Below are 27,374 nucleotides of genomic sequence, written 5' to 3' on the forward strand. Positions count from 1 at the left end.
AATATCATTAAAAATAGTTGTTCAACTTTTGTTTTAGAAATGAAAATTGGAAAAATGGCCCGAAGTTGTTTTTTTGCATTCAAGAATTGGAAATTGAATGAATGGAAAGGTATACGGACCCTACGCATTAAATTAAATACTTTTTTAAAATGTTTTTTTTTTGGAATGCGTTGTTTCATGACCTTTTTCTTTTCATAGTCATAATTAATGAGTTGTGATATTTTTAAATAAAACAAAAACACATTTAGTTTACATGATTTACTCTGTATTTGTAATCTTTTAATTTTTTCTTGTAAAAACAAAAGTTTAATAGCATTCTCCAAGCGAAAGTGAGTGTTTTTACTAGTTGTGGCTATAAACCTACAAACAAGTGTCCAACTTTGTGTCTCAAAATATTAAAAGACTAATTTGTGCTATAGTTTGTCATTTCCGCCTAAAGTTACTCAAAACCATCTAAAACACTACACTACCCACAATGCACCTCTACAAAGACGACCAAAAGGAACAACAAAGCACTCCAGCCTCAATGACAGCTGAGCAAAGTTTTGCCGGGGGAAATTTCAGTGCTGACTACACCCTCGAACGGACACGAATAAGTTAACAATGTAAGTGTAACAACTTCTACTTGTTCAACTTACTGCTGACATGTCACAGTCTGGCACCTGTAGACGTCGATGTAGTGTCTTCCGCCAAACTTCGAGGGGAAACTAACTTTGCAGGGTGGGTGTTGCAGCTATACGTTTTCATGCTGATAGGAATATTATTTGTATTTCTGGCATCATTCACTGGAACTATATTCACCACATGTTGGTTATACATCATGTCAATGTCTTAGGCAAGAAGCAAGTATGTTAGTGCAGTGTTTTTCAACCACTGTGCCGCGGCACACTAGTGAGCCGTGAGATACAGTCTGGTGTGCCGTGGGAGATTGTCCATCCATCCATGCACCTTCTACCGCTTTTTCCCTTATGTAATTTCATCAATTATTTGTTGCAAACCACTAATTGTAATTTTCAAATGTGCCCTTGTCGAGTGTGTGTGCTGTCTAGAGTTCGGCAAAGTAACTGTGTAATACTCTTCCATGTCAGTAGGTGGCAGCATTAGGTAATTGCTTTGTAGATGTTGGAAACATGGTTTGTAGAGATGCGCGGTTTCATCTGCGGAGTCCGCAGATAAACCGCGGGCGGGCGGTTGACATGACGAAAAAATAGATTTTAATTAGATTCGGGCGGGTGGCGGTTGAACCATTCGGAAATATTTGATATGCAGGGTTCTGTGATCGGTATCCTTTGCCATTCAAAGTGCCATTTAGGACCCGTGTCATAAAGCGAAGAAGACAATAAGGGACGCTATAGGGACGGCGTGGCGCAGTGGGAGAGTGGCCGTGCGCAACCTGAGGGTCACTGGTTCAAATCCCACCTAGAACCAACCTCGTCATGTCCGTTGTGTCCTGAGCAAGACACTTCACCCTTGCTCCTGATGGGTGCTGGTTGGCGCCTTGCATGGCAGCTCCCTCCATCAGTGTGTGAATGTGTGTGTGAATGGGTAAACGTGGAAGTAGTGTCAAAGCGCTTTGAGTGCCTTGAAGGTAGAAAAGCGCTATACAAGTACAACCCATTTATCATTTATATTTCTCCTGAATGACTGCCGGTGGTCATCCAGATAATAAGTATTAGGGCGTGCTATGAAGCCATTGGCTTTGTCGCCTACTACAACTTGTACGATCTGCTTGTCAGTCCAGCATCAACACACACACACACACGACTGCAAGGCATACTGGGTGACACAGAGTACACTAATGGTTGTGATATAAACAATTTTAACACTCTTAGTAATATGCGCCACGCTGTGAAGCCACACCAATTAAGAATGACAAACACATTTCGGGAGAACATCCTCACAGTAAACCAACATAAACGCAACACAACAAATACCCATAATCCTTTGTATTCATGACACTTCCTGACTATTTTATACACCCCGCTAGCAGCAACCCCCCCATCCCCCCACCCCCCCGTGCGTCGGTAAGGTGGGCGGGGTTGGGGGCGCGGGGTAGTAAAATATATTCAGGAAGTGTCACAGGAACAAAGGATTATGGGTATTTGTTGTGTTGCGTTTATGTTGTGTTACTGTGAGCCTGTTCTCCCGAAATGTGTTTGTCAATCTTGTTGGGTGTGGCTTCACAGCGTGGCGCAAGTGTTAAAGTTGTTTATATCACAACCATCAGTGTACTCTGTATCACCCAGTGTTCCTTTCAATCCTGAATGTGCAATTACAGAAGGTGCACGCAACGTGTTGTCGGACCAAAAATCGGTTTGTACATGTTGTTGAAGGTGTCTAAGGCAATGGCTTCACAGCACGCCCATATTCTTGTCATCAGGATGAAGGCTATTGGATAGTCGCGGGAACGTTAGCGGCTCCAAATGACATCATTACTCTGTGAAACAGGTTTAAATATCTCTGTGAGTGGTAAAGGCGGACAACCTCTGATGTACTTCAGCGGGCGGTTGGCGGGCGGGTACGGTCCTGATAAAATGTTGGTTCGGGTGAAAGGCGGGTGGATGACGACTTTGATGATGCGGATGTGGATGATATAGATAGATAGATAGTACTTTATTTATTCCGTCAGGAGAGTTCCTTCAGGAAAATTACAATTTTCAGCACAATCCCATTCAAGATCAGACAAACATTACAGGGAGACAGAACAGGATCGCTGACGGGTCTGCCGGCTTCCAGCGCCCCTTACAAAAAAGATGACATACAGGTAAACAAGGGGGGGGGGGAGAAAAAAATAGAAGATTAAAATAAAATTAAAAAATCGGTCTTAGCCTAGGCCCTGGAGTGGGGGTGCAGACTGAGGCCAAGGGGAAAAAAACAAAAAAAAAAACAAAAAAAAAAAACAAATAACTCATAGCCATAGTACACATCCCTCTTCCATGTGTGTAAGAGGGAAACATCAAACATCAAAGAACACAGAGGACATTAAAGACATTAAAGCAGCAGATACAACCAGACACTTCTACATACAGCTATGAATAAAAAGTAAAATAAACATATCCACTGTGGTGGCCTCTGCGGTGTTCCACGCCATCGTCCGCTGGGGTGGAGGGAGCATGGCCAGAGACAGAAGCAGACCCAACAAGGCAACCAAGACAGCCGACTCCACTCTCGGCCAGTGTCCAGTCCGCATGGATGAGCGAGGATACGTCCAAGGTGACTGAGGTGTCCGACACCTGCTCACCCAGTCAAGACACCGCGAAGCCTCTCCGTCCCAGTAGCTCAGTGCTAGCTCCACAGTCCTGTCCCCTCATCCGCATCTCCTCCAGTACATCCAAACCGACTCCGGTGTGGCAGATACCCAGCAGCTGGTCTCCATGGCCAAAAGGCTCCCGGGAGGCAGATCCAAAAGTCCACAAAAAAAAGCACCACAGAGGTCACGAAAGTGCCACCCCTTGTCACACAGTCCCAAAGGGTCCCGGACCAAAATGCAAAAAAATATAATACCACATGAAAACAAGAGGGAAACACAAAAAGGATGACACAAGAGCACAGAGCTCCTGCCTACAGCAGCCACTACAGCAGCGCCATCTTGGAAAAAAAAAAAAAAAAAGTTAGTTGCCTATCCGCGCATCTCTAATGGTTTCTCATGTTTCCGACGCGAACATGTTTAAGCCTTATATGAGTGTTTAATGAAGACACCAAATGATTTAGACCAGGGGTCTCAAACTCAATTTACCTGGGGGCCACTGGACGCAGAGTCTGGGTGAGGCTGGGCTGGCAAGAAAAGATTTCTTAAAAAAAAAGTTGCATACTCCTCAGCATGTCTAGTTGTATAATGACGTTTCAAATTGTATCCCTTGCGCACCGCAACTTTCTCTGTGCAAATAAGACACGTCGGGGTGCCCCCTGTGCTCAACAAAGAATAATTGCATCTCCCAATTTTCCTGGAATTGTCTTTGCACATCACTAACCCTTCTCTTCCCTGCAGGCTTTGAAAAAGACATGTTTGGGGTTGTGGAATATATTTGTATTTAATCGACGCACGGAGAATAATGTTATTTCCGCAATGAGTGTCAGTCCGCATTTCCTCCCTACAGCAACACGGCGGTCGGCGGATAATAGCCGGGAAAGTACCGGGATAGCGAGCGCAAAAAAGTGACGTAGTGTTATCCGGCGCCATATAGAAATATATGTTGTGTTCATCGTGTGAGGCATTGCAAATTAAACAATAAAACAAACAAATAACGGTTTGAATTGGTCCAGGTTATTACTGACGGACAGGTGTCGCGGTGTGCCTGCAGCCAGGCACGTTAGAAAACCCTCGTCTCCATGGCAACGTCTCTGTCGCTTTCACTCATTTGCCGCTTTTCCACTAACGCAGGGGTAGGCAACCCAGAATGTTGACGGAGCCATTTTGGACCCAAATAACACAACGCTGTCAAGTGCCATACATATAAAACTTGCGGGCCGCACTAACATTAAACTTTCATATTAAGGTGTGGGGGGACAAAAAAACGTCTCGGCCCGCAGGCCGCGTGTCTTGAGACCCCTGATTTAGACTTATGTAAGTGTTTAATGAAGACAACAAATAATGTGTCTATATTATCTATAATTGCTTACTATCAAAATTACTTTAAAAGTGTTATATAAGTCTTATAATGAAGACAACACACGATGTGTCTATATTAGCTATATTAGCCTACTATCAAAATGACTAAACGTCTTATATAAGTGTTATATCGAAGGCAACACATGATGTCAGTGTCTATATTAGCTAAATAGGCCTACTATCGAAAATTATTATGTGTCGGAGGCTGATGCAAATCTTTGTTGACAGAAATGTAATATTTATGCTACACATTTTTACAACATTGAAAAAATATTAGTAAAACAGAGGCTTCTCAGAGGGTGAGATAACTCCTGGAAATTACTAACTTAGAATGTGTGTGTCCAATCGATCAATCAATCAATCAATCAATCAATGTTTATTTATATAGCCCTAAATCGCAAGTGTCTCAAAGGGCTGCACAGCCACAACGACATCCTTGGTTCAGATCCCACATCAGAGCAAGAAAAATCTCAACCCAGTGGGATGACAATGAGAAACCTTGGAGACGACCGCAGATGTGGGCGTGCAATGGACGTCGAGTGGGTCCAGCATATTATTGTGAAAGTCCAGTCCATAGTGGAGCTAACATAATAGTAAAAGTCCAGTCCATAGTGGGGCCAGCAGGGGACCATCCCGAGCGGAGACAGGTCAGCAGCGCAGACATGTCCCCAACCGATGCACAGGCGAGCGGTCCATCCTGGGTCCCGACTCTGGACTGCCAGCACTTCATCCATGGCCACCGAACCTGTGCCCCCCGCCCCAGAAAAGAAAAGAAACGGCAGATCAACTGGTCTAAATGGGTGGTCTATTTAAAGGCTAGAGTATACAAATTAGTTTTAAGATGGGATTTAAATGCTTTACTGAGGTAGCACCTGTAAGTCCAAGTTTAAGGAAATGACAGGCTGTCTTCTTCTAATGGATTTATTACAATCTTTGCAAGGTGGGTAAGGTTTGCTATGGTCTGGAGCAACATGGCTCACAATCAGAAATGCAGCCAATATTACATACAGATGTATGAGACATGCAAATATGAATTAAATACACAGAGGACATGAGTAAAGAAAATTAAACAAACTCAAATATGCCCACAAATGAGGCATAATAATGCAATATGTACACACAGCTAGCCTAAATAGCATGTGAGCATGGATTATTAGCACTCCACACAAATCAATGACATCCAGAAAGCTCACCTTTTGGCATTCACGCACAGCTTAAAACGTTTGGTGGACAAAATAAGACAAAGAAGGAATGGCATAAAACACGTCTACCTACTCTGTGGTTAGAGTGTCCGCCCTGAGATCGGTAGGTTGTGAGTTCGCCGAGTCATACCAAAGAATGAGACCCATTACCTCCCTGATTGGCACTCAGCATCAAGTGTTGGAATTGGGTGTTAAATCACCGAAAAGGGGGGTGAACAAGAGAGTCAAATGCAGAGGACAAATTTCACTACACCTAGTGTGTGTGTGACAATCATTGCTACTCTAACTTAACTTTAACTTTAGCATCTTTCTGTGGCAGCGTGTGAGAAAGTTGTACATATAAATAAACTATGGTGAGTTCAAGGACTGCCAAAATTAGTGGGACAAAACGGCCCGGGCCAAATACTGTCATCAGTGAAGCATCAACACAAACATATTAAACAGTGGGCTTTCTAACAATTGGGAAAGTTTGTGTAATGTTTGTCCTCCTCCAGAAACATTATTAAAACAACAAATATATTTCCATTCCCATCTTTTTCCATTTTTTAAAAAGCTTACAGGGAGCTACTCGGGCGGTGCTAAAGAGTCGTATGCGGCTCTAGAGCCGCGGGTTGCTGACCCCCGGCCTTAAAGGATGAGCTAGCCAAAGCTACTTTGACAAGGAACCTCCAATCAAAGTAATAGCGGATGGGGGTCCTGTGGGTCTCGGGGCAGTGTTAGTGCGGGACCACCAAGGGAAGATGGTACATGTGTGTGTGTGTGTGTGTGTGTGTGTGTGTGTGTGTGTGTGTGTGTGTGTGTGTGATTTGTGAGCCGCAGCTTGACAGATTGTGAACGTAGATTCTCTCAGATGGAGCGAGAAGCTTTAGCTCTAGTATGGGCTTGTGAGAGACTGCATCCTTATGTATATTGGTTTAATTACTAATAAGTGCCACGTTGGGCTAGGGCTGGGCGATATGGCCTTTTATTAATATCTCGATATTTTCAGGCCATGTCACGATATACGATATATATCTCAATATTTTGCCTTAGCCTTGAATGAACACTTGATACATATAATCACAGCAGTATGATGATTCTATGTGTCTACATTAAAACATAGTTCTTCATACTGTATTCATACTGTATGCTCATTTTAAACTTTTATGCAGAGAAGGAAATCACAACTAAGTCAATTGACCAAAAGCCAATTTATTAAACAGTTATTAAGCAGTGGCACAAACATGTGGGGCGGTTTAGCTCGGTTGGTAGAGCGGCCGTGCCAGCAACTTGAGGGTTGCAGGTTCGATTCCCGCTTCCGCCATCCTAGTCAATGCCGTTGTGTCCTTGGGCAAGACACTTTACCCACCTGCTCCCAGTGCCACCCACACTGGTTTAAATGTAACTTAGATTTTGGGTTTCACTATGTAAAGCGCGTTGAGTCACTAGAGAAAAGCGCTATATAAATATAATTCACTTCACATTCATGTCATTTCCAAAACAGAAAGTGCAAGATTGTCAGAGACATTTTAAAACAAGCTATGAGTGCACCTTTGTGCATGATGTCACTAAGATGACATATCAAAACAACACTAAATTAAAGTGCACTTTTTGCACAGAACACCACTACAATAGTTTAAAACATATCAAGTGCACTTTTGTGCATGATGTCACACAAGTTATTTCAATAAGTGTGAAATAAATATGAGCTGCATAATAGGAAATCAAATAGTGTATGTCCATTGCTATATGGTAGGTTCCTGCGGACGTTATCTCCTTGTGTTGTTGACTATTTTTTTCATACGTTGTTGACGTGGAAATGATTTCGTGGGCATTTTGTTGGTGTGGCACCGGCCGAGATGTTGACATGCGGAGTTTCAAGCACTCTTCATTCTCCTCACAGGTGACTTTACAAATGATGCTACAAATTAGCAGTGCTGCTGCTTTTTGTACCAACCCTTTTGCCGCATACTTGTAAAACATCTTCCCACTTGAAGCCAAACCACCGCCAGACGATGGACCCTCTGCTGTTTTTCTTGGGAATTAATTCTTCCTCCATGTTTTACCAGATTCGCACCTTCTTTCTCTCGTTTTACCACTCGCACGGCTTCGCTAGCATCACAGCTAACGTTACCCATGCTTCTAACTCTCTGCTCCACGAGGGCATATAGGTATGTGACGTATGTAAGAAGGTGCTCTTGCTGGATGTGAGAAGAGCCTGTAGTGTAATCCCCGCAGCTAAAAGCAACTGCGTGAGAACGTGTACTCGAATATCACGAGTCATTTTCTATATCGCACAGAGACAAACCCGCAATATATCGCAATATCGATATATCGCCCAGCCCTATTAGACACTACTTCCACATTCACCCATTCACACACACATTCACACACTGATGGTGGGAGCTGCCATGCAAGGCCCTAACCACCACCCATCAGGAGCAAGGGTAAAGTGTCTTGCTCAAGGACACAACGGACGTGACTAAGTTGGTAGAAGGTGGGGATTGAACCAGGAACCCTCAGGTTCTCCCAACCGCGCCACACCGTTCCCCTCCGGGTACTCCGGCTTCCTATAACCTCCAAAGACATGCACCTGGGGATAGGTTGATTGGCAACACTGAATTGTCCCTAGTGTGTGAATGTTGTCTGTCTATCTGTGTTGGCCCTGTGATGAGATGGCCACTTGTCCAGGGCGTACCCCACCTTCCGCCGGAATGCAGTTGGGATAGGCTCCACCACCCCCGCGGCCCCGAACGGGAAAATGGATTGATGGATGGACTATTATTTATTAGGGTACCTCACAATATGATGTGATATGCGATGCACGGCCCCTAAAAACAATAAGGTCTCAATATGCCACCTCAGTAGAAGCATTTAAGTCTCACCTTAAAACTCATTTGTATACTCTAGCCTTTAAATAGACTCCCTTTTTAGACCAGTTGATCTGCCGTTTCTTTTCTTTTCTTCTATGTCCCACTCTCCCTTGTGGAGGGGGTCAGGTCCGATCCGGTGGCCATGTACTGCTTGCCTGTGTATCGGCTGGGGACATCTCTGCGCTGCTGATCAGCCTCCGCTTGGGATGGTTTCCTGCTGGCTACGCTGTGAACGGGACTCTCGCTGCTGTGTTGGATCCGCTTTGGACTGGACTCTCGCGACTGTGTTGGATCCATTGTGGATTGAACTTTCACAGTATCATGTTAGACCCGCTCGACATCCATTGCTTTCCTCCTCTCTAAGGTTCTCATAGTCATCATTGTCACCGACGTCCCACTGGGTCATTATTGTCACCGATGTCCCACTGGGTGTGAGTTTTCCTTGCCCTTATGTGGGCCTACCGAGGATGTCGTGGTGGTTTGTGCAGCCCTTTGACACAATAGTGATTTAGGGCTATATAAGTAAACATTGATTGATTGATTGAATATAGTAATGCAGTGATAAAGATGAAACAAAAATAATGTCATAAATTATATTTTGAGCACAAAAACAATTACACTGTTTTAATGCAGAAAAAGTGTAAACAGGATTTTTTTCTTCAGTTGTCTGACAATCAGTGACATTGTTTTAAAGCAAGGCTGTCAAACGGTTAAAAGATTTAATCGCGATAATCGCAGTTTGTCAAAATAGATATAATTTTTCATCATGAACCTGCCAGTGGCCTTGTGGTTAGAGTGTCTGCCCTGAGATCGGTAGGTAGTGAGTTCAAACCCCGGCAGATTATAGAAGACTATAAAAATGTGTGAAGTGAAGTGAATTATATTTATATGGCGCTTTTCTCTAGTGACTCAAAGTGCTTTACGAAGTGAAACCCAATATCTAAATTACATTTAAACCAGTGTGGGTGGCACTGGGAGCAGGTGGGTTAAGTGTCTTGCCCAAGGACAAGACGGCAGTGACTAGGATGGCGGAAGCGGGAATCGAACCTGCAACCCTCAAGTTGCTGGCACGGCCACTCTACCAACCGAGTTATACCACCCATTACCCCCCCTGCCTGGCATTGGCGGTTAAATCACCAAAATGATTCCCGAGCGCGGCCGCGTCTGTGGCTCACTGCTCCCCTCACTTCCCAGGGCGTTGGAACAAGTGGATGGGTCAAATGCAGAGGGTAATTTCACCACACCTAGTAGTGTCTGTGTGACTATCGGTGGTACTTTAATCTTTAATCTTTGAATAAGTGTACCCCAAACAGAAAATTATCCAAGTTTTTTTTTGTACAATAATTAATTGTCTAACAGTACAATTAATTTGCTTCAGTGATATGTTTACATTTTTTTTAATGTTATGCTTTTTAAACAGCGCAACACTTTCAATGATCTTGCTTTGATTGTCAAAGATGTTCAGTAATGTAATGTGTAATATTTTTACCTGAATCAAAGCTTCTGACAGTCTCCATCCATCCATCCATTTTTTACCACTTATTCCCTTTTTTGGGCTCGCGGGGGGCGCTGGCGCCTATCAGCTACAATCGGGCGGAAGGCGGCGTACACCCTGGACAAGTCCCCACCTCATCGCAGGGCCAACACAGATAGACAGACAATATTCACACTCACATTCACAACTTAGTGTTGCCAATCAACCAATCCCAGGTGCATGTCTTTGGAGGTGGGAGGAAGCCGGAGTACCCGGAGGGAACCCACGCATTCACGGGGAGAACGAGCAAACTCCACACAGAAAGATCCCGAGCCTGGGATTGAACCCAGGACTGCAGGACCTTCGTATTGTGAGGCAGACGCACTAACCCCTCTGCCACCGTGAAGCCCATCTGACAGTCTGTACATTACAAATTGTATAAGTTACGGATATTCATATCTCTGCGTGACAAGGTCTTAACCTTCTCTATTTATAAATATTTGTAGTATTCAACCTGCGAAACTTAGGTAGAAATATCACAGATTGCATTGCAAAGCATGATAATGCAAGACAATGTTTTATTTTGTTATGGTAGTAAAACAGGATTTGACGTACAGCGCTGGTATTGTGAAGCCAGATTACATGATTGGTATGAGAAGAGATGTCTTGACATGTTTTAAAGGCTGAGCTTTCATTTCATCATACTAAAGCAGTTAGTGTAACATTATATGTTATTTTATGCACTCAACTGTGACCCAAACACAAAAGTAAAGCTCCATCTCTCTGCAGGCTCTTGCTACAGTGATGTTTTTTCATGACAATCGAAGATAAAATAGTCCTGTCGAAATAACGACTTGCCATGGCTTTGAAATTAAGATTCCATTAGGTGCCATTTTGTTTGTGCATTTCTGCTCCTGTATTTTTAAGCTTGTAGCTCAACAGTAACTAAAAGCCATTACATTTTCCCAGTTTACAGAATGGACCGAGGTTCCAGAAGAAGTTAAGACGCGTGCATTTAAAAGAAAAAAGAAGGAATTTATATGTATTGCGTTGGCAATGGGCTTTACGGTGGCAGAGGGGTTAGTGTGTCCGCCTCACAATACAAAGATCCTGCAGTCCTGGGTTCAATTCTGTGTGGAGTTTGCATGTTCTCCCCGTGAATGCGTGGGTTCCCTCCGGGTACTCCGGCTTCCTCCCACTTCCAAAGACATGAACCTGGGGATAGGTTGATTGGCAACACTAAATGGTGCCTAGTGAGTGAATGTGAGTGTGAATGTTGTCTGTCTATCTGTGTTGGCCCTGCGATGAGGTGGCGACTTGTCCAGGGTGTACCCCGCCTTCCGCCCGATTGTAACTGAGATAGGCGCCAGCGCCCCTCGCGACCCCAAAAGGGAATAAGCGGTACGAAATGGATGGATGGATGCGTTGGCAATACATATTAACATTGGCAGCCCTTATCTTGCAAGTCTCTTGCAAGCTCAAATATTTTAAGTTTAATTGTTACAAAAATATTTAGAATTTGCATGTTTTGGTACTAAATAATTGCAGTCTAGAAGCATGGGGATGGAGATATAGGTAAACAAAGCCCTTCTGTTACATTGCAGTAATAATGAATGTAATAATATTTATCTCATGTTTGTTGCTTTCTGTGTGGACGGAAGTGCAAGTTATTGTCCCTTTTTATAGAATGCGTCTTCGAGCACACCGGCAGATAAGCCACTCGTTTTTCCTACCAGGGTGTTGGAAGGAAAATATAAGAAAGTTATAATAAAATCGCTTCTGTTCTTCTTTACAGCCTAATCATGTAGAAGTTTTACTACATCAGTACAGCATGCCAGTAATCCAAGGCATTTGTTTACATTTCCCACAACAGTGACCAACATTGAAAAGACATTCAGAGCGGGAAGAGGTATCGATAATCCTATCTCGCGGGGATCTGCAGCTTTTTTTTAAACTTTGCCTATTGTTTACAATCCTAATGAAAGACGAGAATACATTTTTGTTTTGCATTCTAATTTGTAAAAATCACCTCGTTCTTGGTGGCTGGCAATACAGCTACTGGGAGCAATCCCTTCTTCTTATGAATCAATTTAAAAAGGCATCCAAAAACTGCCAGCAATACTTCATTTATGTTCCGTATAATAACCAGGCTGCACTGACTTTTCTTTTGTGAGAGCAAACACTGCTGAGTGTTTTAGAGGAGCAGCGCAAATGGGGATCCTTACAAACATACAGCTCTTATTCAATTTGCCGTGCTCCGCCAAAGACCGTGTTAATGTCGAACGCAAGACCTGGTCATCCTTTGCTCATCCGCCATAAACCCTGAGAACCGTGGGGACCGGTCCAAAAAATTAAACATGTTCCATTTTGTGCGGCGGTCTTGTTGGTTTGAAATGGCCCGTGTTCAATGTGCTACATCTCCTCATTTTCTGGCAGACCAGGTACGAAATATACACTATATCGCCAAAAGTATTTGGCCTCCTACCTCGACTTACATATGAATTTGAAGTGCCATCTCATTCCTAACCCATAGGGTTCAATATGATTTCCGTCCAACTTTTGCATCTTTAACTCTTCTGGAAAGGCTGTCCACAAGGTTGCGGAGTGTGTTTATAGGAATTTTTGACCATTCTTCCAAAAGCACATTGGTGAGGTTACACACTGATATTGGTCGAGAAGGCCTGACCCTCAGTCTCTGTTCTAATTCGTCCCATCGGGTTCATGTCAGGACTCTGTGCAGGCCAGTCAAGTTAAACCACACCAGACACTGTCATCCAGTGCTTGCTTTGTTCACTGGTGCACAGTCATGTTGGAAGAGAAAGGGGCCCGCTCCAAACTGTTCCCACATGGGTTTGGAGCATGGAATTGTCCAAAATGTTTTGGTATCCAAGAACATTCAAAGTTCCTTTCACTGGAACTAAGGGGCCTAGCCCAACTCCTGAAAAACAACTCCACATCATAATTCCTCCCCTACCAAATTTCACACTCTGCACAAAGCAGTCCGAAATGTACCGTTCTCCTGGCAACCTCCAAACCCAGACTTGTCCATCAGATTGCCAGATGGGAAAGCGGGATTCAGAGAACGTGCTCTAGAGTCCAGTGGCGACGTGCTTTGCACCGCTTTGTATTGGACTTGGTGATGTATGGCTTAGATTCAGCTGCACAGCCATGGAAACCCATTCCCTGAAGCTCTCTGCGTACTATACGTGGGCTAATTGGAAGGTCACATGAAGTTTGGAGCTCTGTAGCAACTGACTTTGCAGAAAATCGGCGACCTTTTTGCACTATGTGCTTCAGCATCCGCTGACCCCTCTCTGACAGTTTACGTTGCTTACCACTTTGTGGCTGAGTTGTTGTTGTTCCCAAACTCTTACATTTTTTTAAAAATAAAGCCGACAGTTGACTTTGGAATATTTAGGAGCGAAGAAATCTCACGACTGGATTTGTTGCTCAGGTGGCATCCTATGACAATTCCACGCTGGAAATCACTGAGCTCCTGAGAGCGGTCCATTCTTCCACAAAGTTTGTAGAGACAGTCTCCATGCCTAAGTGCTTGATTTTATACACCAGGTGGCCGAGCCAAGTGATTAGGACACTTGATTCTGATCATACTTTTGGCAATATAGTGTTTGTTGTAAGGTGGGAGTTACAATGCAATCTACTGTAAGGAGTTGTAACAACAAGCTACATTTGCAGACATTATATTGTGACTTATGAGCTAACATGTAATGTCTGTATCTGTGGCCATCCATCCATCTTCTTCTACTTATCTGAGGTCGGGTCACGGGGGCAGCAGCCTAAGTAGGGAAGCCCAGACTTCCCTCTCCCCAGCTCTTCCCGGGGAATCCCGAGGCGTTCCCAGGCCATCCGGGAGACTTCCCAACGTGTCCTGGGTCTTCCCCGTGGCCTCCTACCGGTCGGACGTGCCCTAAACACCTTCCTAGGAAGGCGTTCGAGTGGCATCCTGACCAGATGCCCGAACCACCTCATCTGGCTCCTCTCGATGTGGAGGAGCAGCGGCTTTACTTTGAGCTCCTCCCGGATGGCAGAGCTTTTTACTCTATCTCTAAGGGAGAGCCCTGCCACCAGCCAAAAGGAAACTTATTTCGGCCGATTTTAACCGTGATCTTGTCTTTTGTGTCATAACCCAAAGCTCATGACCATAGGTGAGGATAGGAACGTAGATCGACCGGTAAATTGAGAGCTTTGCCTTCCGGCTCAGCTTCTTCTTCACCACAACGGATCCATACAGCGTCCGCATTAATGAAGACACCTCACCAATCTGCTTGTCGATCTCACAATCCACTGTTACCTCACTTGTGAAACAAGACTCCCAGGTACTTGAACTCCTCCACTTGGGACAGGGTCTCCTCCCCAACCTGGAGATGGCACTCCACCCTTTTTTCGGGCGAGAACCACGGACTCGGACTTGGAGGTGCTGATTCTCATCCCAGTCGCTTCACACTCTGCTGTGAACCGATCCAGGGAGAGCTGAAGATCCTGGCCAGATGAAGCCATCAGGACCACATCTGCAAAAAGCGGAGACCTAATCCTGCGCCCACCAAACTGGATCCCCTCAAAGCCCTGACTGCGCCTAGAAATTCTGTCTATAAAAGTTATGGACAGAGTCGGTGACACAAGCCAGCCTTGGCGGAGTCCAACCCTCACTGAAAACATGTCTCACTTACTGCCGGCAATGCGGACCAAGCTCTGGCACTGATCGTACAGGGAGGGGACTGCCACAATCAGACAGACCGATACCCCATACTCTCTGAGCACTCCCCACAGGACTTCCCAAGGGACACGGTCGAAATGCCTTCTCCAAGTTCACATAACATATGTAGACTGGTTGGGCAAACTCCCATGCACCCTCAAGGACCCTGGCGAGACTATAGAGCTGGTCCACAGTTCCACGACCAGCACAAAAACCACACTGTTCCTCCTGAATCCGAGGTTTGACTATCCGGCATAGCCCCCTCTCCAGTACACCTGAATAGACCTGAATCAGTGGCGGTCTGCAAAAATTAATACATCATTTCAAATTCTGCAAATAATGCAGTGTTTGCTATCACAAATCTGTTACAGATCTCAACTGGTTTGCATTGTCTTTTTTTTGACTGCATTCTGATAATACTTATATACGGAATCTTTTTGGTTGGTATGAATGTGCAGTATAGAGTACCATACAAGTTGATGTCTGCACTCTGTTCACTGTAATCTCTCTGTAGTTGATGTTGTAGGGGGAGCTCCACAAACCACGTTAAACCCAGATTCCGATCTAACAAAGGTCTTAACTCATTATCCTTCTATGCCACATCAATATGGAATGCACTCCCAACAGGTGTAAAAGAAAGTGCATCTCTAGCCTCCTTTGAAACTGCACTATAAGAACACCTGCAGGCAACTACAACCCTAAACTAACACCCTCCCCCTCCACATCCCACCTCCCTGGATTGTAAATAGTCAAATGTAAATAATCAAATGTAAATACTTGTTATTATGCTTTCTGATCTCTCTATGTCCACTACTTGCTGTACAAATCCTACCATGTCAGACCTACACTGTTTCAATGTCCATTTCTCAGATGGTGCTGATATCAACCAAACCTACCCCCCTGCACATACCTACCCACCTGATTGTAAATAATGTAAATAATTCAATATATATACTCTGATGATTAACTTGTGTGATGACAGTATTATGCTAATAGTATATATTTGTACCATGAATTGATTAACGTGGACCTTAAACAAGTTGAAAAACCTATTCGGGTGTTACCATTTAGTGGTCAATTGTACAGAATATGTACTGTACTGTGCAATCTACTAATAAAAGTTTCAATCAATCAATCAAAAACATCAGAAATTTCTAATGGTGTTTTGTAAAGCAATCCAAAAAAACTTGTATAGTTATTAACTTTAAGAATGATGATCTTAGGTCCAAACAAGGAATCTAGTTTAACACATAGACGAGACATTATTGTGTTTATAGAAAGTGGAATTCACTTTATAAAAAAAATTACTTGATGGCTCCTTGTAGTTACTCACTAATTGTTGTCAATCAGTAACTAGCGATGCCGGAAATGATCATCACAATATTGTCTGATATCATTTCAGACGCAAAGATAATACTTCCTTTTTTCTGCACGTCCACCTCTCTGTTCTCCTTTCAGCCCCACCTCTGCCTCTTCCTACAGTTGCTGTGTCCCTTTATAAGTCACATTTCGTACAGCGCTGCCAGCCCATAATAGCGCTCCATGGAGCAGGGAATGTTTCACCTGAAGCACTCGCATTGAACAAGAGTGACTACCCAGCTTAAGTAAGTAAGTTGCATTCACAGTCGTTTTATTCCTAATGTCATTTTAGCTGATATGGATGCTTTGGTAATTTACTACTGTTATTGATTCATGCACAGCAATACAAGGTAGAGTTCATAAGGTTGAGTGTCTTTCGAAGTGTGCACTTCATGAGCATTGAAGAAATATGTGCTGTTCAAGTCAGCTTATCACGTTTTTCTCCGGCTGAAATCGCAACATATCATGTTTTATGTTTTGTTTCGATGTGACAATGGAAGAAAGGCTTTCTGCTTTGTGTTCATGCATAATTTCTCGTTTGCTCAGTTTCTTGACATTGAGGCATTTCACTCTAATACTCTATTAAGCAGGACATGCTGATGTTGTACTGCTGCAATCAACAAATGAGTATTTCATGTTGTCTAAATTAATCCATTATTGTTAAAGCGAGCAAAGAAATACTGCTGAGCGGCACTTTTTGTTTGCATTTGTCAGTTCAATTTAAAATACGGCTACACAACAAATTTTGTGGTTCATTTATGATAAGAAATAACATTTTTTTTGGGTGAAGAGGATTTTATGAATTTTAAATATTATTTTCTTTACCAACATGTGTCGTCATAATGACATGACTCTCAAATGGTATTCCTGCTCTCTAACAGGAGACACTTATATGATAGTTATGTTCCTGATAGTCATGTTTCTGATAGTCATTTCAATTATTTAAATTGAAATAAACTAACTCAGAAACAGAATTCTCAGCCAAACTAGTGCCTTTAAAGGTCATTTCTTTTTGCTTGCACTACATGTTCAGATATAGCTCTCCCAGTTATTAGGGTGACATTCTTACTGACAATAACGTCAATTTATGCCCCGTCCTGTTATGCAACCCACACCCTTTAACCCCCCAGTTCTATTTTCTTTCAACTCTTAATCATTTAAATTAACAGTTAGTAAATACATAATGCCCATTTCTTATCAATGGTAATGGATTAACCTGAATATGGAGAGATTAGGCGAGCATGAAAGAAGTGCCAACCCTTTTCTGTGTTTATATTATTTTATTAAAACAACAAAAGTTTTACTCAGTTGCAATCCAGTGCAACAATCTAATTGCCATTGTAATGTATGTGCACTTTTGTAGTAAAAAAATATTTTTCTTAGGGTCCTACTTAATTTCTGTACTTTTTCAATTTAAGTTTATATTGAACATGTTTTACTTTTTAATAGACAGAGGAAGCGAGATAAAGAAACCCACAAGCACGCAAAAGGCTCATAAACCACCCACATTTAATTTGTGATTCAAACACGGTTTATTTGGAAATCAGTTTCTCCTACATATCTCAGAAGAGCAACCCGCAGTGCAATGTCAGCCTAATTTTCTCCAGTTTGAGAAAACACAGAACATCTTTAATCCAGCGGGTGTTGCAAGGAGGCGCTGTTGCCTTCCAATTTAACACAATGAGTCCTCCAGCCAATGACGTAGTGAATGCTACACTATTCTTTTTGAATTTACTAAGGGTAGATGGCTGAGGTTCTACCCCAAAAAGTCAGCCGAGAAGATTTGGTTAAATCCTTTGCTAGAGACCACAGACAGTGTTAAAAATGTTTGTCCAGTAGCTGTTCAGGGATGGGCAAAGGCAAAACATATGTATTAAATTACCTGGAACCTGTTTACACCGATCACATAACACAGATATGCCATCATATATCTTCGCTAATTGGACCTTGCTATAATAAGTGTGACGTATTAGTTTTATTTACTTTCTTTTCAAACTTTTCTCAAAAGACGACACTACTGAAGGATACAGTGGCACCTCTGGTTTCATTGTTAATTTGTTCCCAAGGGTCCATTAAAAGCCAATTCATAATAAAATACAAATGTGTAAAGCCAATTAACAGTAGAGATGTCCGATAATATCAGCAGGTCGATATTATCGGCCGATAAATGCTTTAAAATGTAATATCAGAAATTATCGGTATCGGTTTCAACCTCCTGAATTTCCCGGGAGACTCCCGAATTTCAATGACCCTCCCGAAAATCTCTCGGGGCAATCATTCTCCTGATTTCCACCCGGACAACATTGTTGGGAGCGTGCCTAAAAAACACTGGCTTTAGCGTCCTCTACAACCTGTCATCACATCCGCTTTTCCTTCAGAGAAACAGCGTGTCGGCCCAGTCACATAATATTTGCGGCTGTTACACAACAAGAATGACAAACACATTTTGGGAGAACACTCGCACCGTAACACAACATAAACACAACAGAAGAAATAACCAGAACCCCTTGCAGCACTAACTCTTCCGGGACGCTACAATATACACCCCCGCTACCACCAAACATCACCCCTCCCCAACCCCGCCCACCTCAACCCCGCCCCCCTCTCCCACCTCAAGATTGGCAAGTATACTCTAGTATACTCTGGACTGAAGTTGTGCGCCTTCATTGTTTTTGTAGCTGTTGTTTTGAGGCATGTTTAAAAAAATAATAAAAAAAATAATGCACTTTGTGAAAGTCAAAGTATAGTATTTCACGTAGTTGTAGTGGGTATTAGGGTTACCTCAGGGAGAGCATGTCCCAAATTCCAAGCTGCTGTTGTAAAAAATAATGCACTTTGTGACTTCAATAATAAATATGGCAGTGCCATGTTGGCACTTCTTTCCATAACTTGAGTTGGAAGTTGTTCTCTTATTTTGGAAAACCTTGTTTTTGATTGATTGATTGATTGAAACTTGTATTAGTAGATTGCACAGTACAGTACATATTCCGTACAATTGACCACTAAATGGAAACACCCGAATACGTTTTTCAACTTGTTTAAGTTGGGGTCCACGTTAATCAATTCATGATAAAGTTACGTTGTTTAATGCATCCAATGGGGCATCACAACAAAATTAGGCATAATAATGTGTTAATTCCAGGACTGTATATATCGGTATTAATTGATATTGGAATCTGTAATTAAGAGTTGGACAATATCGGAATATCAGATTTTTGCAAAAAAGCCATTTTTGGAAATCTCTAATTAACAGGAAATAATTTTTATAGTTTATAACTATAGTTTAATACACAAAAAACTCTTATAAATGACAAATGAAAAGGATAAATGAACATATAACCTTACTACCTTTTATTGAAGACTCTGAAGAGATGCACAAACTCCACCTCCGTACTTGGCTACAATGGCTGTGTGCTCACACAACTTCTTTTACATAAACTGATACAATTGCCATTACATCACGATACATCATATGACAACCTCTAAGGAAGACCGCAGTTGTAGTCGAAACCGTCAGGTACGGAAATAAACACACAAGTCCGGCTGTAAGAATAACAAATTACATGATACATTCGCCATTAAACATCTTTACGGCACAACACCCGGTTGTTTACCCGGTTTCCCTTAGGGAACAACGTTAATATATGTTTGATGAAATGTGGTTATATGCATGAGTGTATGTATGTATATGTATGTGTATATGTATTTTTGTACAGTGAATGTACAAACAGTGAATGTGTATGTCTGCACTTTATTTATGTATGTATGTGGGAGCATATACAACTTCGATATAATCTGCTATAGGCAATCTGAGTGTGGCGGGTACACTGCAAACAATACTTGTAGCTTTCGTAGCTCTAACAAATTACATCTCTGACATTAAGGTGACCAGGCTCTCTACTAAACTGTGGAGGAAAGCCGCTAAGTGACATACACAGACTTAAGGAGTCATATTATGATTCTTTTCTACATTTAAAACACTTATTGGTAGTCTCCATAACAAGTAATGGTGGTTCTTTAGTCCAAATTTTGCATAGATTGTTTTACAAACCATCTTCAAGATGTGTCTGACCATCTCTTCAGGATGCGCCATTTTGTTGGCAGTCTTGTTTATGAGCCTCCACTTCCACTGCGTCTTCTCCCCGCCAGCTATGTTGTAGTTCTGTAGCGATTGCATAGAAAGTTTACTGACCGATATAAGTTAGAAGTTAGTATGAGCCAGTCTGCCCCACAACAAGACGATAGAGAAAAAGGATATTGACTACAATGTTGGACTACATTGACGGACTTGCGCTATGCTCTTCGGGCAAATCTATACCATGTATGGAGAGATCGGCTGACATCACACATGGGGAAAAACTTTAACAAATTGGGCCACTTCCAACGACGCACAGTGTTTAGACATTCGATTATTGAGACTATGTAAAAAAAAAACGGTCAAACTTTTGGTCAAAATAACGAAAGCCGAGTTAACACTGCCATCCTATGCACAGTGATACTGATATCTGACTTGTTAAAAGGAGCAAGTTAATCAATATCCATGTGGCTCTATCTTTGCCTTTCACTCGAAAGCGCTATTGCCAAAAGCTCCCTCCCTTTTGCAACGTTGTGTGCCTCTGCTCACGTAGACACCCTCTTGGAAGAACACTGCATTGTTTGCACTCAGTCCCATTGAGGATCTTGTTGAGTTAAGCTCAGGTGCCGTCCAAGCTCCAAGGACAAATGCTATCTGCAGTGTTTTCCACAAATTGCCGAGCTATTTGTGGGGGTTGGGGTGTGGCCAAGGGTATGGCTGGGTTATCTTCTTATAATCTGCATCATTGCCAAATAAAAAGATAAAATACAAGTATTTAGAGTGAGCACAGACAAATATTAGTGCTAATCGTCTTTGCAGTTCTATTATATTCTAGTTTAGTGATGGCCTCAAATCCCTTTGGGCACACATGTGATGAATAAATGTTTGCTAAAAACTAACGTGGTCAGCTGACTGATAGGGTCTGTGAGAACAATCAGGATAAAGGAAAGGAAAGGGCTCGTGTTATTGATATGGGTGCCGGTGAGGAAGTTGGGTTATTTATGTATAATTAGGTGAGTACTGAATGATGGGTGCACTTGTGTTTGTGCTGAACCCTCTGGACAGCTTGTGTTATTGACTTCCATAACTGGATTAAGATCTCAAGTGTTCTCATGTTCCCCAACCACAGTAGCTTGGGAGCTTTTTGTGTTATATTTACAACATATGTGTTAAATTTTGTGTTAAACAACAACCTGGCATATAGAGTGCAGGCCAAAAGTTTGGACACACCTTCTCATTCAATGCGTTTTCTTCATTTCCATGACTATTGTTGATTGTCACTGAAGGCATCACAACTATGAAACCTGTGAAGTGAAAACCATTTCAGGTGACTACCTCTTGAAGCTCATCGAAAGAATCCCAAGAGTGTGCAAGGCAATAATCAGAACAGAAGGTGGCTCTTTTGAAGAAACTAGAATATGAAACATGATTTCAGTCATTTCACTTTTTTTTGTTATGTACATGACTCCACATGTTTTCGTTTATAGTTTTGATGCCTTCAGTGACAGTCCATCCATCCATCCATTTTCTACCGCTTATTCCCTTCTGGGGTAGAGGGGGGCGCAGGCACCTATCTCAGCTACAGTCGGGCGGAAGGCGGGCTACACCCTGGACAAGTCGCTACCTCATCGCAGGGCCTCAGTGACAGTCTACAATGTAAATAGTCATGAAAATAAAGAAAACGCATTGAATGAGAAGGTGAGTCCAAACGTTTGGCTTGTACTGTATATTTAATGAAATGAATTCAGGATCCTTCTGTGTGGAGTTTGCATGTTCTCCCCGTGACTGTGTGGGTTCCCTCCGGGTGCTCCAGCTTCCTCGCACCTCCAAAGACATGCGCCTGGGGATAAGTTGATTGGCAACACTAGTGTGTGAATGTGAGTGTGAATGTTGTCTGTCTACCTATGTTGGCTCTGCGATGAGGTGGCGACTTGTCCAGGGTGTACACCGCCTTCCGCCCGATTGTAGCTGAGATAGGCACCAGCGCCCCCCGCGACCCCAAAGGGAATAAGCGGTAGAAAATGGATGGATGGATGAATGGCAGACAACTTTAGCTTGTCCCACATGGAACAGTGGCCTCTGCTGACAGAGTTGGTAAATATGAAAAACACAAGTAAAACTAGTCATGAGCCTTACTAGATTGCTGAGAGTAAGGAATAAAGTGGTTTCCCCACAAATAAATCTCAATTCCACTTATATACTCGAGGGTTAATACTGAAAATACAACATTAGCTGCCCGGTTTATAAACATTTTAATACGCTCAGGGGAAGTAGCTGCAATGCTACATTACATTACAGATTGTCCTACATTTTGACATATAATACAATGTTTTTGTAAAGTTGTTCAGTTTGTCATGTGTTTCTTTGTATACCAAGTGGGTGTGAGTTACCAGAATCTTTTTTTTTTTTATTCACCAATGAACGACTAAATGATAAATCATGCGCATCCCTTATTTGAACATTTTTTCTTTCTTTGTTTGACTCATAGCTATAGAAGTTTGTGTCAGCATATACAACTGAAGCAGAATGACGCATGTATGATACAGTATATTGTAGTGTGTAGTGTGTGTGTGTGTGTGTACTACCTGTACTATGTGTTCATGGGTGTGGTGCAGTTATAAGAACCTGATCTATGCAGCTTCAGAGGGTTGTAACTTTATACCGGTTACTCTAAAATGCACTCACGATGAGACCTGGCCCTCTTTTGTGTCAACTAAAAGGCTCTTTGGTTAACCAAAATGTTTATTTTCTTTTAAAAGATATACATTTGAAAAATATAAAGTATATTCATCCAGTATATGAGTATAAGTTATTTTTCCAACTATCCATTTGTCAAATTTGAATCTTTCTCATGCTTTCAATTAATCTTGGGAAAAAAAAGTTTTAAAATAGTTAACACCAATATTCTGCACTGCAAAAAGTCCAGTGTTCAGAAACAAGAAAAAAAAATATAAAAAAATTACAGGTATTTTATATGAACTAAGCAAAATTATCTGCCAATAGAACAAGAACATTTTGCTTGTCAAGACTTTCCAAAACAAGTAAAATGAGCTAACCTCAATGAAACCCAAAATTCCTTAAATAAGTATGTTCTTACTAATAAGTGCACTTTTTTTGGGTAGAAAAGAAAAGAGACATTTTTGCTCAATATGTTGAAAAATATTCTTGAATTAAGTAAATGCTCCTGCTATTATCTTGACATAATGATATGTGCTCAGCATCATTTTTGTTTCATGCTTGAAGTAAGAAATTATTACTTTAAAGGCCTACTGAAATGAGATTTTCTTATTTAAGGTCCATTCTATGTGTCATACTTGATAATTTAGCGATATTGCCATATTTTTGCTGAAAGGATTTAGTAGAGAACATCAACGATAAAGTTCGCAACTTTTGGTCCCTAATAAAAAGCCTTGCCTGTGCGCGTGACGTCACAGGTTGTAGGGCTCCTCACATCCTCATATTGTATATAATCATACGCACCAACAGCAAGAGCGATTCGGACCGATAAAGCGACGATTTCCCCATTAATTTGAGCGAGGATGAAAGATTTGTGGATGAGGAAAGTTAGAGTGAAACACTAGAAAAAAAAAATGTGACGGCAGTGGGAGCGATTCAGATGTTATTAGACACATTTACTAAGATAATTCTGGAAAATCCCTTATCTGCTTATTGTGTTACTAGTGTTTTAGTGAGATTATAAAGTCATACCTGAAAGTCGGAGGGGTGTGGTGACCGCCAGTGTCTCTAAAGGAAGCCATGGAGGAGCCAAGAAACTTGCAGCTGCCTCTTGGACAGCTGCAGGAGGACGCAAGCTCCGCTCATGTCTCCGGTAAGAGCCGACTTATTACCAAAATGTTCTCACCAAAACCTGCAGGTTGACATGTGGTAGAGAAACATGTTCGCTTGACTGCTCTGTTCCATATTAAAGCTTCACAACAAACAAAGAAACCCGTTCTGTGTTTTGGTTGCTAAAGGCAGCTGCAATCCACCCCTTTCCACCAACAGCATTCTTCTTTAAAGTCTCCATTATTAATTGAACAAATTTCAAAAGATTCAGCAACACAGATGTCCAAAATACTGTGTAATTATGCGATTAAAGAGGACGACTTTTAGCCATGAGTGGTCCTGGGATAAAATGTCCGCTCCAACCAATAACGTCACAAGCACGCGTCAACATAAGCGTCATCATTCCGCGACGTTTTCAACAGACACTTCGCGGGAAATGTAAAATTGCAATTTATTAAACTAAACCGGCCGTATTGGCATGTGTTGGAATGTTAAGATTTCATCATTGATAGGGACGGCGTGGCGCAGTGGAAGAGTGGCCATCCCTGGTTCAATCCCCATCTAGTACCAACCTCGTCACGTTCGTTGTGTCCTGAGCAAGACACTTCACCCTTGCTCCTGATGGGTGCTGGTTAGCGCCTCGCATGGCAGCTCCCTCCATCAGTGTGTGAATGTGTGTGTGAATGGGTAAATGTGGAAGTAGTGTCAAAGCGCTTTGAGTACCTTGAAGGTAGAAAAGCGCTATACAAGTACAACCCATTTATCATTGATATATAAACTATCAGACTGCGTGGTTGGTAGTAGTGGGTTTCAGTAGGCCTTTAAAAAGTAGTTTTATACTTGTGAGTGTTGATGAAACAGATTTGCAACAGTTGATATTCTAGTTTCAAGCATGTTTTACTCAATATAGGTAATCAAATCTCAGCAACAAGCTGTAATATCTTACTGAGATCATTTAGGACCAAAACACTTAAAACAAGTAAAACCTTCAAACATAAAATCTGCTTAGTGAAAAGAATTATCTTATCAGACAGAAACTAATCAAATATCACCCTTATTTGAGATATTTAATCTTACTTAGATTTCAGTTTTTGCAGTGTGATTCTTTGCTCTCTATTCTTACACTTATTTTCTTTCCTCACCAGATCTCGATTGTATTCCAGCCTGTACCTTCTCCCTGAGCCACCAGGGGGCCCCCAGTCCCACAGGTTGACTTCAGAAAGAGTTGGCCTCACCATCCACCATCAAGCTCACCCATCGTGTTTTCTTCTTGTACTCCTCATTCTTCCACCTCCTGGCCCACCTGGACTCCCAGTCCGCCTTCTCCCTCCATGGGGGCTGGGGGGAGGTGCCAGGGGCCCTGGATGTGGACCCACATCCTGTTCAGCTTGCCTCAGCTGAAAGGGAGGTGGCACGACCAAACTGCATTGACGTGTCCACTGTCACGGGTAGGTCAGATTGTAATTATCTTACCATAATTATATTGATTTAAAAGTTCTGTATTGGGCACCCATTTTTGTAATAATGGAAGAAAGATTTATTTTGGGGCTCAAGGTTGGCAAGTATAAAGCGCACTTAAAATCATTTTTTCCCCTCAAAACTCGACAGTGCGCATTATAACCCGGTGCACTTAATGTAAGGAATAGGTTTGGTTGAGCTTACCCATTTCGAAACAATTTTATTTGGTACATGGTTTAATGATAAGTGTGATCAGTAGATGGCAGTCAAACATAAGAGATAAGTGTAGGCTGCACTGTTTGATGTGTTTCAACATATGAGTATTATTCTGGTGTGTGTATAAGGTAAGACATATAAGTTGGCAACTTTTCTTACCTTCTGGTACCTGCTTATCTGTATTTGGGATCTGCAAGAATCTTGAAAAATTGCGCGCATCCGCCTTTGTAGTCGATAAGCTTATTTTTCTCTATCTTCTTGTTATGCGGCATTCATCCTCCGCTGTTGCCATTTCTCATATAAAGTACTGTAAAGTTCTTATATATGTCAGTAAACTTGCCATGGTAAAACGTGCTGTAACAGACCACCGGTGTGGTGAGTTCACATTATTTACCCAAGAAATTTTAGTAATTATAGTTCGAGTCGGACGTTTTTATTCACGGGACACATTTCCGGTGTTGTTGTTTCCGGTTGAGGAAATGCTGCTCCGTTATTGATTTAGGTAAAGTCTGAATGTCATTAAGACAGTTAGCTCCATCTTTTGACACTTCTTCCACTCCCATCCTTGCACGCTACACCGCTACAACAAAGATGACGGGAGAACACGGTGCTGTAGGTGAGCCACGTAAATAAGACCGCCCAGAAATGGCTCATCCGGAAGCGACTGTCATAAAGCGGCTTGATGATGATCTGTAAAACATAATCTATGCAACATTTTGACCAAAGGACCACCATAACATTTTATGTAGACCACAAGAAAGTGTTTTACATATAGAAAAAAATAATAATAATATGACTCCTTTAATGCACACTATAATCCGGTTTTACCTTATATATGAACAACGATCAAAAAGCGACCATTTATCGGCAGTGCGCTTTATAATCCGGTGCGTCCTATGGTCCGGAAAATACGGTATGCAAACCTTTGACCGAAGCTGTATAATGATTAAATGGGGTGTCCTGATACAACTTTTTCACCTCCGATACGATACCGATATTTGAGCCTTAAGTGTTGTTCGATACCGATATTAATTCAATACAATATCAGCAGCACTCATTGTACATACTTTTATCATTTCATAGTGTGGAATATTACAAAAACTTTGTTCAAGTGAAAATAGTCTAACAGAAAATAATGGTAGGTATGAAAAACACTAACCCTATGGCATAAAAGTACATACTTTTACTATTGCGTAGTGTGGAATGTTACAAAAGTTGTGTTCAAGTGAAATTGCTCAAAGAATATCGGTAGCTATGGAAACACTAAAATTATGGCTCATAAATGCTTTTGAAGTGGAGCGTTAATTAGAGTTTTGGCAACACCAAGAGGTCACAATGTAACTTGGATATTGGGTTGGACCAGTGGTTCTCAACCTTTTTTCAGTGATGTACCCCCTGTGAATATTTTTTTAATTCAAGTACCCCCTAATCAGAGCAAATACTTTTTGGTTGAAAAAAAGAGATAAAGAAGTAAAATACAGCACTATGTTATCAACTTCTGATTTATTAAATTGTACAACAGTGCAAAATATTGCTCATTTGTAGTGGTCTTTCTTGAACCATTTGGAAAAAAAGATATAAAAATAACTAGAAACTTGTTGAATAATAAACAAGTGATTCAATTATAAA

At 41.9% G+C, this 27,374-nt stretch overlaps 1 long non-coding RNA gene across 4 annotated transcripts; it reads left to right on the forward strand.

Annotated features, from left to right (window-relative positions):
* Positions 1-455: 455 nt before the first annotated feature.
* Positions 456-25,428, forward strand: LOC133538962 (uncharacterized). Of its 4 annotated transcripts, none has more exons than XR_009803141.1 (3): positions 456-605; positions 16,310-16,459; positions 25,217-25,428. It is a non-coding gene; the product is annotated as an uncharacterized LOC133538962 (long non-coding RNA). The 4 variants fall into 4 exon arrangements; XR_009803140.1 differs by having other exon boundaries at positions 16,310-16,455; XR_009803143.1 differs by having other exon boundaries at positions 462-605; positions 16,334-16,459.
* Positions 25,429-27,374: the final 1,946 nt, after the last annotated feature.

This window comes from Nerophis ophidion, linkage group LG20 (assembly GCF_033978795.1).
Source record: "Nerophis ophidion isolate RoL-2023_Sa linkage group LG20, RoL_Noph_v1.0, whole genome shotgun sequence".
Classification (NCBI taxonomy): Eukaryota; Metazoa; Chordata; class Actinopteri; order Syngnathiformes; family Syngnathidae; genus Nerophis; species Nerophis ophidion.